Consider the following 13,802-nt stretch of genomic DNA (forward strand, 5'->3'; position numbering starts at 1 on the left):
CTCTCAGTTTGCTTTAGTCTTTTAGTTCTTGTTGTCTATTACCTGGAAATTCTTTTTCTCTCCTTTCTTCCTTTACATTTTTTCAAAGTTGGCTTAGAAATTAAAATGTTTACTGAGTTTATCATAATTTATTGATGTTTGAGAATACTACTTTGATGCTACAGTAACTAGAAGTTTTCTATACTTAAATCTTTAAAATTGAAAAAAAAAACATAATTTGTCAGTTTTCCCTTTTCCTTTCCTTTCACCGCTTCCCTTGTGCCCTTCCTTTATCTTGCTCTTTTTTGAAATAATGGCATCTTTTTTCTTTAGTTATTATTGTTACCAACATTACTTGCACAAACATATGTGCATATGCACACACACACACATAAAGAAGTGTGTTTGTGTATATACACCTAGATCTATGAATACAATCTGTTTAGTTCCTTTAGTATTACTTTTACTGTTCTTTGATGAGGGTTAAGAGCTACACTTATCTGTGGATATAAGGATATAAATTTAGAATGCACTTAGGAATTGTTCTGGTTTAGTATGGTATGGTAGGTTCTTTTTTGAGATCCATGACCTTTGTCAATGCACAAAACCATAGCTATCATCTTAAAATGAAATAAGAGATAGCCAATTCTGGAGCCATTTTCAGTGGCCAAGGCCTAGGGGCACAGAGTTAGGTTACCCCAGGTTCCATGTTCCAACATGGAAGCAGTTTTATGAAGTTTTTATAGTTTTACAGAACATCCATCATAGAGGTGGGTACAGAGAGATGTGGGGAGCTTTTTTTATAGGCTTAAAATGCTATCTGATGACATTCTTAGCTTTTGGGTTGGGGGAAGCTAGTGGTGGGCTAAATTAATAGATTATACAAAGGCTTTAATCTATTATTAGTTCTGATGCAGTGTAGGTCCAGAACTTAGCCCAAAATTAGGTAATTAGCTTCTGGACCTACAGCATTTCAATATTTCCATAGTATTGAAATTTTAATCATCTAATCAGTCTCTGCAGATACAAATGCCTTTCTGAAGTTTTTGTTCCACACTTCCCTATTGTCTGATGTTGGCTGGGTTTTCAGTATCAGGTGTGATTTCCTTCCTGTTGAGCAGGCCTTGATTTCAATTAATCAGATGTTGTTTCCTACCAAGATATGAGTGCCACTATTGCATTCTTAAAGTTATCATGCCATGCTGGTCATAATTGTGGTTCATAAGTATTACAGCTGTATAGAACTATTGGCTGCTTCCCTTCCTTGGAATCTGGCATAGAACCTTCTGGTATTATGGAAACTTATCTTCAGTGAGTAGGTTTTCAGGTCAGATCCAGTTCTGGTTCTTTGGGTCTTATGTCTAAAATATATGGTGTCTTCAGTAAAAGGGGCTTACCTACAATATCTGGGAGACAACAAATATCTACAAGAATAGCTTATATTGCTTTCAGACTCTCTCAGACCCTCTTGACCAATAACTCAAAAAGAGATTTCCCATGTTAATATTTTTGTTAGATAGTCTATGACTCTTGTGGGGAGTATTATAGGCCCAGGTGGGATAACTTCATTTGAACTATATATGTTCAAATACATACATATGTGTGTTCAAATATATGTATATTATCTATATACACATATATTATGTATACATATACATAGATATACAATGTATATATTTGAACCTATATGGTTCAAAAATAAAGTTTTATATATATATAAAATATTAATTTTAGGTAAATAAAGTATAAATATTTTCTTTTTAATGTATGTGTGTGTGATAGAGAGAGAGAGAGAGAGAACATGTGTGTGTAAATATACCTACATGCATGTGTATATAGAGACCAGAAGACCACATAGGGTATCATGCTTAGGAGCACCATTTCCTTTGAGACAGGATTTCATATTGGCTTGGGTTCAATTAGACTAGTGTGGCTGGCCAGTAAACCCTAGAGATCTCCTATTTTCTACTCTCTGTTGCTGGAATGAAAAGTAGATACCACCACCTCGAGCATTTTGGGGCTTCTGGGGATTGAAGTCCAGTCCTCATGAATGGAAAGAAAGAAAGTACTGTACTTAATGAGCCCGATACTCAAATCATATATCTATACAATTTATATATGTACACTACACATTTAATTTGAGAATATATGTCAAGAAGTTATAATTTGTGTTTTTAACTATTAGTACTATTTAATGGTTGTTTGCCATTGACGTGAATGTGCCGTGATATACACTAAATTTAATTTTAAAATAAGTATAAAATCAGTTTGTATATTTATTAATTTAGTAACAAATGGATGGTATTTTTAGTAGTTGTCTGATAATATCTTCTTCAAAAATACTATTTAATCTTCATATGATTGTTAAAGACTTCTCATGTGTTCTTATGGGATTTTAACTGGAATTACAATCTTACTGGGGAATATTTTACCATATAAATACTCTTTCCATCTCACAAAACAGAATGCCTTTCATGTTTCCAAATATTTTATATTTCATAATCTATTTTAAGAACTTAATTATACCTCATATTAAGATTCTATCCAGTATTCCTTCAATAGTAACTATGACATTTGTACTAATATGTTATAAGCAGAAGTAGATAAAATATTTCATATTGTTGTAGTTTTCATCAAGGTTCTCTACTTCTTTCTGTTATCAGCGTCAGTACAGCTATTGCCTTGTAATTTTACCTATATGCTAGGCACTTGAATTTAGGTCATCAGAATTATTCAAGAAGTGCTTTAATCAAGTACTTTAATCAAGGCTTGAGTTTCTTCCCAGTTTTTAAGACAAGGTCTCAATATGTAACACTGTCTGGCCTAGAATGGGTATAGATCATACTGGTCTTGAACTCACAGCTTCTGCTTTCTAAATTCTAGGATACCTTCATGTCTGACCCTCCAGCCTTTACCTTTAATATTTTTAAATAAGTTGATTTTTCCTATTGTTTCCTATAAATAATATATGAATCTATTACTGAACTATTTTTAAAATGAGTTTAATAAATCCATGATTGTTTTTATTGTAATATGTTTGATCTTTTGATATCTTGATCTTTGGTTTGTAAAACCATTTTCCTATTGTTGCATTGGTTTTCATCTTGTGATCCATGTGTAGAATATTAGTTAAAAACATAAGTTCAAGCATATGCCTGCCTGGGCACAGATCCCATTTGAGCATGTTAAGAATCAGGAACTGTTAAATTCTTTGTGCCTACGGGTCCTTCTTTATAAAATTTGAAAACGGGGATAAAAATAGTCTCCATGACATAGAGTAATTGAAAGGGCTCTGTGAATAGACGCTTTGAATGTGCCTGGTGCATAGTAGGCTCTCATAAGTGTTATTAGTCATTTCCTGGGCTGTTTTGCCTCTAGAAATACTGATATATTTTTATTAAATGGTTATTATCAAATTTAAAAAAACATGTGTTGCTTATGCATCGCTACTTGTCAGTTATACAGATAAATTCCATGGAATATGAAATCATGAACTTTTTGTTTTAATGTATTCCATGCACACCTGATATTTGCATTTCATAATTTTTATTGGAGTTATCTGATATTATAGTTGTGTTATTAAAAATCCTATCTTAATGCGCATAGTTTTGATTTTAAAATGTTGTTATACTTAATATCTTGAATATTAAACATTTAACTCTTCCTTTTATCTAAGTACCTTCATTGTTCATCACATGACCTTTCTCAATTTTTTTTAATATTCAGTTTTGTTCTTTATATTGCTACAACTTTAACCAAATAGTCTTCTACAGTATACATTTGGGCATGCTTTATTTTCTTAATAGTGTTTGGGGTGGGGTGGGGTGGAATTCATCCCAGTGGAAAACACTAGTTAGTTATGAAAATAATTAAGGTTTATATGCAAAAACCTGTTAAAATATAAATGTATAATTTCTTCATTTATTCACAATGTTTGAACAAAGTGGTACTCTACTTTTGGATGGTACCTATTTGGCTATTCTAGTTGAAAGTGTGTCACTTTCAACAAGCTTTGCTTGGAAGCTAAAATGCAACTGTTCACTGTAATACATTTGATTGTTTCATCATATAGGATTTCAATTACAGCATGAGCCTAGACTCTTCAGTTTGCATGCCCAATTCTGGAGTCTCTCCCTCTCTCCAATAACTCCTGGTTTTAATAAGTTATTTCCTCAGGTCTGTTATTCATAAGATACACATTTCTTCATCTGTAAGTAATGAGGTTGGATTAAATGATTTTGAAGGTTTATTCCAGGAATAAAAGTCCATGATCTATAGCTGTTTTTCTTTTATTATTCCACCAGCAATGCTCTTTAAAATTCTTTTCTGCTCCTCCCTCTTGTAATCTCCCCACTCTGCCACTATTGGTTTGGAGGCTGGCCATTTGTCTAACAGAACAATGCTCTAATGGGAACACAACTGTTTCTAAAGCATCTGCCATCTCTGATCCCCTGTTCAAATGTATTCTTCTATAATAGGCACCCTCAATACCCATAGGGCACAAAGCCATCACCTCTATTCCCAGAATCATCTGAGTACTCACCAGCTCCATCATCCCTCCCTCCCCTCTGCTATAGGATAAGTAGCTTTTGGAGCTATATCCCTTCAGGATATAGATTCATATTGCCAGTATCAGAGAGAAGAGATGTTTTCTATGACTCCATTTTTAAAAATTTACCTTTTAAAGAATTTGTTAATACTCCCTGACTATCTTTTATTGCTTCATCTGTTTATTTGATCATATTTTACTTGGTAAAGGTACTTTCCTTATCCCTGTACTATGTTGCATCAATAGATGTGACTCCTGTGATACAAGAAAGATCTCAGGGGCTTAGGAAGTCACCTCAACCAAAGAACAGTTGCCTTTGGGCTATAAACTCCAATGCTGCAGTTGTGGCTTATGATTTCAGTTTACTTGGTCAATAAGAATCAATTCAAACATCAGGTGGAGCTTGAGAAGTCTTGTGGAAAAGAAGGGGATATAGTTGAGCAAGCCAAAGGGGTCAAGGACTCTACAAGAAGACCACAGAATTAACTAACCTGGGCCCATGGGAGCTCACAGAGACTGAACTACCAATCAAAGACCATGCAGCAGCTGGACCTAGGTCCCCCACACATTTGTAACAGATGCGCAGCTTGGTCTTCATGTAGGTTCCCTAAATATTGGAGCAGGGACTGTCTCTGACTCTGTTGCTTGGCACTGGATACTCTTCCCCTAGTTAGACTGCCTGCTTATGCCTCAGTGGGAGAGTATGTGCTTAGTTCTGCTGGAACTATATATCTGTTCCAGGGTGGGGTGGTATACAAGGGGAGCTTCCCCTTCTCTGAGGAGAAGGGGAGATGGTATTGGAGAAAGGGATTTGTAAGGGTGGGACAGGAAGGAGAAAGGGAAGGGGGCTGCCATGGGATGTAATCTGAATACAAAAATAAATTAAGGAGAGAAAAAGGAATCAATTCAGAGCACTTTCTTCAATTTCTGTCTCTTTATCTCTCTGTCCCTTTCTCTCTCAATCTACTTTCCCTTCCTCCCACCTTCCTTTCCTCTGACCTTCCCTCCCTCCCACCTTCCCTTTCTCTCCCTCTTTCCCTCTCCTTCTCCCCCATATCTAGTCACAAAGGGAAAATTTGAGGTCTAAGTCTTTAAACCATTTCTGTTGTTATTGCTTTTAGTACTATTGCCATTTCTATCAGATAGTTACTGATTTTTTTCTCTTACTATTTGAGGGATTGTTACTGTGATAGTCACAGTTGTCATTCTTGTGACTCTTAGTGGTACATAACCAGTGAAACTCTTTACATGTATTTATTTCATTTGATATTTTCTGAGTTAATATTATTTAGTTTTCTGTGAGGAAAGAGCAGAAACAGAATCTTAAGGAAGCTGGATAAATTCCCCAGTGTAAAATGGATTCAAGTAATGAAACTATAGTTTTTGAGCCTCAGCGTAGTTGAACTCAGAACTAACTCTCTTACTAGACCTTTGAACTGGAATATTCTTGCACATGAGCTGTGGCATATTTCTCTCTGAAGTATTAGCAATTGTTTTTAATAGACTTCATTCCCCTTTCTGTAAAACCTTAGATATAGCCTGTCAAAATCCTCCCGAATGGTCTCAGGAGCCCCCTTGGAAAAGCTCATCAGATGTATCATGGGAGCAAAAGAATATTTATGAGGCCTGTATGACAAAGCACAAAATGGTGTCTTTACCCCACCTTCCATTCTAGGGTTCTCCTGTGGTATTGGTGTGAGAGAGAGCTGAATCCAAAGACATGTTCATTTGAGATGCTTGCTGTCATATAGAATAGTTCCTTGAAATGTAGATCATCATAATTTCTTTTTAGCAATAGTAAGAGGTTTCATAATTTTCAATGACCAGTTATGAATGGAAAACCAAATGTTAATGAATTTGAGATGTTTCTCTCAGTACATCCCTATGTTGCTTTGCACTGCTTCTCTGAAACCTTGTTGTTAAACTCACGACTTGCTCCCTTTGCATGGCTCATGCTGTTACACCACATACTGCCAATGAGATTATTTATAATTGCAATGTTTTTATGATACATAAATTTTTTCTGCTTTATTCAAAAATCATGATTTCATAATGAAAAACTAATTTTAACGTTTTTCTGCTTTCGTTCCTCATCATATGTGTCCAAATAATATATTTTAGATTGTATTATGTTAGAATATTCGTTTTAAAATTGCCATATTAGTTGCTCAATTGAGTTACATAAGAAAAATCACTAAAGGAAATTTTGAATTGTAACCAGGGCAAAATTTTCAACAATTTTTGAAATGGCCATAGACATACTTGTATTATTTTGTACTATGTATTCATACAGTGTTCAAAATAAATGAATGCAACCATTAAGATGCAAGTTTGTTTTTGCTTTTAATAATGTGAAACTTATATTTACCAAGTAATAGTTTTAAGAAAATTTATTTATGATTTGTTATCAGCAAATATTTCATTTGTGTTCCTATTTTATGTGTCTTTATACCTCAGATTGTATAAACATTTCTCATGTAAAAGGAGACAAAGTTTCAGAAGTCCTGCTATGTTCTGTGGACATGTTGATGAATACTCTATGTACTTGAACATTAAGCATTTTATTGCAAAGTCGGGAGTAATGCAAACAATTTGTACGTATTTATTCTTAATATTTTATAGTGTCAGTGGCTCTATATTTTCCTATATTATTGCTCTACTACTTCCTTTTACTCCATTCTTGTCTATAGAATATGGTTTGTAATATTTAGAATTTTCTATAACCAGAATGCATTCAAATCCTGAAGTGCACATATATGAGTATCTCTGGGAAGTTTGATATAATTATCATTATAGTGGATACCATGAAACAATGACAAACAAAAGTGGACATCCATAAGTTTGGTTTGCAATTTTAAAAATATGCCAACTTATTCTTACTGTTGTTAAAAATGCGTCAGTGTAAAAAGGGGATTCTTCCTGTTGTTATGAGCACTGCCAAACAGAAAATATCATTTATTCCCAAGATACATTTAGTTGAACCTCCTCCCATCCAAGTCCTAAATGCTGATGTTTATGTTAGTTAACATCTGTACAATGTAGCAATTGTTCCTTCCATCTTACTCAAACTAATAGAGATGCTAGAAACATCTGGTAGTTGATAGTTAACTCATTTTTTTTCATTGCACCTTTTCATAGAAAGCAAGGAATGCAATTTAATATATCCCTTGAGAGAGCCTTGCATTTATGACAGGTGTGTATTTTTTAACGAGTCATTGGTTGACACCATTGCCTCTCCTAAGTCCAGCTGGAAGCACATTCATCTGGCAAAGAAGAGAAGGGAGTAGACGTAAAATTTGAAAGAAAGTTAGGCTGTCAGGTGGTTGTTGGAAAAAGCATCCAATTCTCCCCAGAATTATTTATTCTGCTTATTTTGTGCAATTTCCTGCAACTGCCTTTTATAAGTCTGTCACTATGATGATTGTCTGTTTTGAGTTATTTAGCTTCATACTACTAATTTACCAAGGACCCTAAAATAAGGTCTTTAGTCAGTGTGGAAGTAGGAATTGATTGAGTATGCTGCTTGAGCTTTATCCCAGCCTCTCAGCATCTCATTTGTCTGAGGGGCATGGGGAGGGGGAGGATAAATGAGTGTACCCTGAATTTTCTAACCCTTTCTTAGTAAGAGTTGTTTGATCTCTAAAGACATTTTTTAAAGCTCTTTGTGACCTTATGAAGATTATCTCTAGCTTCCCCAGCAGTTATGATTAGCTAAGGTTATTTTTACTGAGAACATCTCTGGGCTTGAAGTGGAAGGGTAAGGATACTGCATTCTTGGTGGAGGGCCAGTGTTTGGAATTCTTTCCTTGATGTGACATAATGAATCTTAATTGGCCTGGCCCTGGGCCCTAGCACAGCTGCCTCAGCTGGCGGTGCTTCTTCGGGAGAGGTTCAGTGGTAGCTGAAAGAAATGAGGATGAGTGCAGGGCTACCTTGGTGACCTAGAACAAGTCATCTACATCACTGGATCTGTGACTTTGGCCCTTTAAAATGTTGGTTTAAAAAGAGCTATAAGATATGTCTTCTAATAGTTTCAATGTTAATACTGTTTGTGTCGATTTCACTTGTCTCTCATTCCTCAGACACACAGGTATTATTGAAGATTCAGCTTTTTGAATGGGCTTAAAGTACTGGTTCCTAAACACACACACACACACACACACACACACACATGAGTGTGCATTCATGAGCATAAACGGGCATCTGCACTTACATGTGCACTCATGAGTATATCTGTGCACACACACAAAAATACATTAAGTGAAGAAATCCAAATCCTCTGCTGTTCATAGAAACTTTTGGTTTGCTTTATCGTGTGTGTGTGTGTGTGTGTGTGTGTGTGTGTGTGTGTGTGTGTGTGTGCATGTAAGCAGGTGGAGGCCAGAGTCCAACCTTAGAATGTTGTTTCTCAGGAGCTATTGATGTATCTCAGTTTGGGGAACAAGTTCCCTCACTGAGACTCAAGGCTTCAGTTTTCAGTTGGGCTGGCTGGCTACCTTGTAAGCCCCAGGGATCTTCCTGTACATCTCACCATGCTTGCTTTACTGTTGTTTAATGGACTTCTGGAGATCAGGTCCATGTCTTCATGCTTAAGCAAGCGCTTTACCCATTGAGCTGTCTCCTTAACTCTGACTGTTCTCTTTTTAATCTTCAGTGTAAAGCAAAATATAATGTTTACATGCTGGATTGGTGGTTTCCTGAAGAAGGTATGAAAATATAAACTATTTCTAATTTATTTTTCAAATTAAAAATTCATACCCAAAACGTGGAATAGTAAAACCTAACAATTATTATCCATTTCTCTCCAGAGTCTTCTAGTGATAAATTTGTGATAATATTTTTACTGGACTCATGTCTCTACCTCCAAGTTAAATTATCTGGCTAGTTCTGGTCATATAACTTTACTTAACATAACAACTTATCCTGATTTCCTCCAAGCATCATAAAGTGGGTGTAAACAGGACAGGCCAAAGTGCATTAGAGTATTGGTGACTTCAGTGCCCAGGCATCTTCAGCTACTCTTGCAGACAAGTTTAGAAACAAGCTAACTCCGTTCTCCTGTGTCCATTGGTTGGCAGACCCTCATTTATCTCTAGTGCTACTTAGTGTCTGTAAAGCAAAGTGTTTCCTTAGAATATCCACTTGGAAATAGAGTTGATAATTGCTATTTGAGCTGCTCCAGGCAGGCTTCTTTTCTCTGTCTTTAGGGGTGGTCTCCTGATGGTCTCAAGAATTCTATGAATGTCAAGAATGTGGAAGAGTCTGGGACTCTGATTTGAAGGCAATTTCACCTGAACTCCATTCCTCTTTGTGACTGAAGTAAAGAGAAGTTTAGTGATTAGCTTAATCTCTTCAGGAAAATTTTTTGTTATGCTTGTGTGTTAACACTGGGAAAGTCACTGGGAAAGCTATTCTCATTCATCTTGGCCACTCTGACTACAAAGTTTCTTTGTCTGAAAATCAATGTAACAGATTTCAGAATGACCCAATAATAAGTGTTATATTTCTTCCATAGCAGGAAAGAGATTTCTTTTCCCAAATATGTTCTTCTATTCCTCTTTTCTTTAAGTCCCAGGAGTGGTATTTAATCTTTGAGAACATTATATTTTGCATATGGTAAAGATTGTTAAAACCATTGGGGAAATTTACCAGGAAATTGGTGCATTTTTTTCCTCCTTCACAGAAGTAGCAATGATCCTAACACTGTTTTCTGTGACCTGAGATTCTTGATAATGGGCTCAGCCTTAAGAATTTGGCTGAAATCTTTCTATATAGGCTTTGCTCATATCTTTTTAGATGGACATATGCTTAGCAGTAGAGCTTCATCTGGTACAGATGAACCAGAATCAGCAAGACAGTTTTTGAAGCTCAGTTTGCTGACTACCAACCTACAGTTTCTGAGGTAAGTCATAAAAATATGCCTCACCAGTTTCTGGGCAATATTGATGCTCTTTCCTCTGGACCAGTTTTTGAGACCTTTTAAAGAAAGAAGTGTCAAATGCCACAATGACCAATATCTGAATCCACTAGTCCTTCTACTAAGATCTCCATTGAATCTGCAGTAATGTTGGAAGTGTTGGATCATCCCCCATGACTACCAGGAAGCTGATGAATCTTTCATTATTCCCTTTTTAAAAATCATTGAAAAGGGAGCTAGAGAGATGACTCAGTGGTTAAGAGCACCGACTGCTCTTCCAGAGGTCCTGAGTTCAATTCCCAGCAACCACATGGCTGGCTCACAACCATCTGTAATGGGATCTTATACCTTCTTCTGGTGTGTCTGAAGAGAGCAATGGTGTACTCATATACATAAAATAAATAAATCTTAAAAAAAAAGCCAGCACTAGGAGTTTACATTAAAAAAAAAGCAAAAAAAAAAAAAATCCTTGAAAAAATGGACCAGTGTTAGAGTGGAGAAGCATGACCTCCAATACCATGATTGTTTTGTTTCAAACCCTCATGTTGGAACTGTTAAGCTGTGAGAAAAATGATTACAAAAACCCACTTGCATAGGAAGGTTTTACTTTACTCTATCAACTTAGCACCTCGTTGAGAAGAATGAACTTTGTCCATGTCACATGGCTTAACAGGTCATTTAAACCAGGATGAGTCTTGACATGTCTGAACTGTATTAATGAGTAACTGAATAATTTACCCATATGTATAGAAGAATCCTCATGACCATATGATATAACATGGAAAGCAATCAACAGTTTCAAAAAGTGACATCACCGACCTATTGTTTTCTTGTAACTTAACTGATAGTTCCTACATGCCTTACAGGGAAAACTAGACTAATTAGCTGAGGAGGGAGAAACCACCTGGCAGAGAGACACAGCTCTAATTACATATGCAAGCCCAGTCACAATGTTAGGTTATAGCTTGTGGAGATTGAAAACAGGGCAGTAAGAAACCATTGCCAGACAAAAATCTGAGATAGAACCTCTGCCAAGTGACTTAATGACAAGTTTCAACAAAATTCTGGATGCTTGTGAGAAAAGCCAAACAGTGTGATAGATCACCCGCTATAAATGGTGTGAGTATTCATGTCTTCCTCTAAATGGCTTTAGAAGGCTTTATGTACATCTTCCGTTTGAGAACTTGGTGATGAGTCAGTAGCTTCTAAATTCAAAAGTGTTAAGACTTTTCAGGTGAAAGTTAGTTTCTGTTATTTTGTGAAAAGAATTGCATAGAATCAGCAAGATGAGAACAAGGCTCAAAATTGACTTACTGATGTAGAACTACAATTTATGGATTCCCAGCTCAGTGCCTGTATTGTACAATTCTAGGAAGCACCATTAGGGAGTAACAGTACTTGTATCATTTTTAATTTTCTAAGAGGATTTTCTTTATTGGGCTAAAGAAATACTGGACAGCTATCCAGGCTTAGAGTTCTATATGTTCTCTCCTACAAGGCGCTTGTAATCCTGTTGTCCTGGAGGCATCTAAAAGGAAAGCCTGAGAATCATTTGAGAAGGAGTCTTGTGATCTCCTGACATTTTCCACATCTGCACTTGGCCTAGTGTTGTTTTCCCATTCTGTCACCCATGGTATGATAACTGGTACTTTCATCCTGCTTGTCCCTTACTGCCACTACCTGCATCAAAGACAGGGAATTTGGAGAATCCCAAAGGGATTATAGTCTGGCCTCTAAGGAACCTCAGCTAAGTAGGTCTTTTGGCTTCCCCACCCAAAGGAATTTCACAGCTTCATTTATTTTGCCAATTGCCTCCAGCTAGATTAGAGAAATCTTGTGTAATGTATACTTTTCAAACACAACTTCTTTCTTGCCACTGCTATTGAATATGGAGTTAAAGAATTTCTTTTTTAAAAATCAAATATTGATCACATAGGGTTTTTCCAGTACCTTGAAAGTATGACATTGTTTTGTCCTAGAATATAGTAACGTCCACTCTCCATTTTTCAGATGAAGGAGCTAGGGCATCAGAAGGCTGACTTCTTTAAGATTTTTCCAGGTAGGAAGAGGTGGAGCTAGAGCCCAGGGCATCCAGTTTCAGGGTTTATGTACTTACGTAGCTTTTGCCACCGACAGAGAGACTTCTTCCTCCTGTGAGGACATAGTGTCTAAATAGTGTCTAAATAGTGTCTGGGCTCTTAGGAAGATTTAAATGGTCTAATCTGTCTACTCCCTTCTAATACCACAGTTCTGGTTTCCCAAGAGAAGACCGCCGAGCACAAGGTCAGAAGATCAGAAGACTGGGCTGTGAGAATTTTCTCTGATCTTGTTGGCATCCATACAAATAACACCTCTAATGCTCTTTATCTTCATTTTGTCACTGAAAATTAAAAGGTCAAGATTGTTCCACATCAATAAGCTTGGATTCCCTAATTTCCACTGTCAAAATCAGGATCACATTCTTTGATGGTAACAGAATTATAATCTGTCAGAATTTATTAAATAGGTATTGCTTATGGCTTCATTCCTTTGATTTATTGACTACAATTATCATGGAAATTAATTTCTACATATTAAAAACATGCATACCATTGGAGAAATGTATTTATAGCTGTATACCACTTTTATTATAGAGAAATATGTAGAGATAAGTCAAGATTCAGATCTTGAGCTTTAAAAACAGGAGATGGTTAATTTTTATAAACTTATACAAAATTCAGAAAAAAATCACAACTGAGACTCACTGATTTCCATATGCATTTTGAAATCATTCACAGCTTCTCTTCATAGATACTGAGATCCTTAGACCAAATACTAAACAACATAGAAATGCTTCCTGCCCCTGTGCTGTTCAAAGGCTAGTGGGACAAATAAACCTTGAAATAATAACTCCAGTGAAATGTGTTGTGAATTTTTATGGTGGATAGAGTACAGTTCACAGAAATCCTCTGGAAAAGACCTGTCAAGATAGAAATGAAAACCTTCCAGAAGATTTGATATTTATGCTAAAACCTGATGGGTATGGAAGGCCAGCCTGTGACAAGGAAAGTTCAAACATTCCAAGTAGAAGCAATTGCATGTGAGTAAAGCCAGAGGTAACGAAGTATATAACATAGCCAATGAACTGAACCATCAGCTAGAACCACATTTCATTTTGCTGAATGAGGACATTCAGACTCTGACAGCAGAAGAAAAGCAAGTATCCAATGTTGCTACATGGACAGAATGACGGTCACCTGAGTCATTGAGAGCTGGCCTCCTACCATTGTTTCTATAGCCATGTATTGGGTCAGTACACCTTGAGGCAAGGCTACTGTTAGCTCATATGATACTTTTGGGTGACTCAGAAATACAACC

The 13,802-nt window shown here is 36.2% G+C and overlaps 1 long non-coding RNA gene across 1 annotated transcript in view; it reads left to right on the forward strand.

Annotated features, from left to right (window-relative positions):
- Gm15245 (predicted gene 15245) overlaps positions 1-13,338 on the forward strand; it is a 28,084-nt gene extending 14,746 nt beyond the window's left edge. The window contains exons 2-6 of the long non-coding RNA NR_166846.1: positions 6,986-7,122; positions 9,183-9,234; positions 9,736-9,847; positions 10,325-10,430; positions 12,694-13,338. This is a non-coding gene — a long non-coding RNA (predicted gene 15245). The remainder of the gene's footprint in view (positions 1-6,985; positions 7,123-9,182; positions 9,235-9,735; positions 9,848-10,324; positions 10,431-12,693) is intronic.
- The last annotated feature ends 464 nt before the right edge of the window (positions 13,339-13,802 follow it).

This window comes from Mus musculus, chromosome X, assembly GCF_000001635.26.
Source record: "Mus musculus strain C57BL/6J chromosome X, GRCm38.p6 C57BL/6J".
In the NCBI taxonomy this organism is placed as follows: Eukaryota; Metazoa; Chordata; class Mammalia; order Rodentia; family Muridae; genus Mus; species Mus musculus.